Source organism: Callorhinus ursinus, unplaced genomic scaffold (genome assembly GCF_003265705.2).
Source record: "Callorhinus ursinus isolate GAN/ISIS: 27379988/994484 unplaced genomic scaffold, GSC_fseal_2.0 scaffold75, whole genome shotgun sequence".
NCBI lineage: Eukaryota > Metazoa > Chordata > Mammalia > Carnivora > Otariidae > Callorhinus > Callorhinus ursinus.
The window spans coordinates 42,822-44,854 of record NW_027397137.1 but is presented as its reverse complement, the minus strand read 5'-3'; the positions used below and the strand labels follow the sequence as shown (position 1 = coordinate 44,854).

Below are 2,033 nucleotides of genomic sequence, written 5' to 3'. Positions count from 1 at the left end.
TAAAAGGATTATTCACCATGACCAAGTGGGATTTATCCCTGGGCTGCAGGGTTGGTTCAACATCCGCAAATCAATCAACGTGATACAATACATTAACAAAAGAAAGAACAAGAATCATACGATCCTCTCAATAGATGCAGAAAAAGCATTTGACAAAGTACAGCATCCTTTCTTGATCAAAACTCTTCAGAGTATAGGGATAGAGGGTACATACCTCAAGATCATAAAAGCCATCTATGAAAAACCTACAGCGAATATCATTGTCAATGGGGAAAAGCTGAGAGCTTTCCCCCTAAGGTCAGGAACGCGGCAGGGATGACCACTATCACCACTGCTATTCAACATAGTACTAGAAGTCCTAGCCACAGCAATCAGACAACAAAAAGAAATGAAAGGCATCCAAATCGGCAAGGAGAAAGTCAAACTCTCACTTTGCAGATGATATGATACTTATGTGGAAAACCCAAAAGACTCCACCCCAAAACTGCTAGAACTCATACAGGAATTCAGTCAAGTGGCAGGATATAAAATCAATGCACAGAAATCAGTGGAATTCCTACAACAACAAGACAGAAGAGAGACAAATCAAGGAGTCGATCCCATTTACAATTGCACCCAAAACCATAAGATACCTGGGAATAAATTTAACCAAAGAGGCAAAAGATCTGTACTCAGAAAACTATAAAATACTCATGAAAGAAATTGAGGAAGACACAAAGAAATGGAAAAACGTTCCATGCTCATGGATTGGAAGAACCAACATTGTGAAGATGTCAATGCTACCTAGAGCCATCTACACATTCAATGCAATCCCCATCAAAATACCATCCACTTTTTTCAAAGAAATGGAACAAATAATCTTAAAATTTGTATGGAACCAGAAGAGACCCCGAATAGCCAGAGGAATCTTGAAAAAGAAAAGCAAAGCTGGCGGCATCACAATTCCAGACTTCCAGCTCTATTACAAAGTTGTCATCATCAAGACAGTATGGTACTGGCACAAAAACAGACACATAGATCAATGGAACAGAATAGAGAGCCCAGAAATGGACCCTCAACTCTATGGTCAACTCATCTTTGACAAAGCAGGAAAGAATGTCCAATGGAAAAAAGACAGTCTCTTCAACAAATGGTGTTGGGAAAATTGGACAGCCACATGCAGAAGAATGAAACTGGACCATTTCCTTACACCACACACAAAAATAGACTCCAGATGGTTGAAAGACCTAAACGTGAGACAGGAGTCCATCAACATCCTAAAGGAGAACACAGGCAGCAACCTCTTCGACCTCAGCCACAGCAACTTCTTCCTAGAAACATTGCCAAAGGCAAGGGAAGCAAGGGCAATAATGAACCCTTGGGATTTCATCAAGATAAAAAGCTTTTGCACAGCAAAAGAAACAGTCCCCTAAACCAAAAGACAACCGACAAAATGGGAGAAAATATTTCCAAATGACATATCAGATAAAGGGCTAGTATCCAAAATCTCTAAAGAACTTATCAAACTTGACACCCAAAGAACAAATAATCCAATCAAGAAATGGGCCGAAGGCATGAACAGACATTTTTCCAAAGAAGACCTCCAAATGGTCAACAGACACATGAAAAAGTGCTCCACATCGCTCGGCGTCAGGGAAATCCAAATGAAAACCTCAATGAGATACCACCTCACACCCGTCAGAATGGCTAAAATTAACAAGTCAGGAAACGATAGATGTTGGCGGGGATGTGGAGAAAGGGGAACCCTCCTACACTGTTGGTGGGAATGCAAGCTGGTGCAACCACTCTGGAAAACAGTATGGAGGTTCCTGAAACAGTTGAAAATAGAGCTACCATACGACCCAGCAATTGCACTACTGGGTATTTACCACAAAGATACAAATGTAGGGATCCGAAGGGGTACGTGCACCCCAATGTTTATAGCAGCAATGTCCACACCAGCCAAACTGTGGAAAGAGCCAAGATGTCCAACGACAGATGAATGGATAAAGAAGAGGTGGTATATATACACAATGGAATATTATGCAGCCATC

The 2,033-nt window shown here is 41.1% G+C and overlaps 1 protein-coding gene across 2 annotated transcripts in view; it reads right to left on the bottom strand.

The window, feature by feature from the left end:
- The window catches only part of KCNJ15 (potassium inwardly rectifying channel subfamily J member 15), a 75,848-nt gene that overhangs the window by 54,963 nt on the left and 18,852 nt on the right, over nt 1-2,033 (bottom strand). The gene's annotated exons all lie outside the window — the stretch shown is intronic.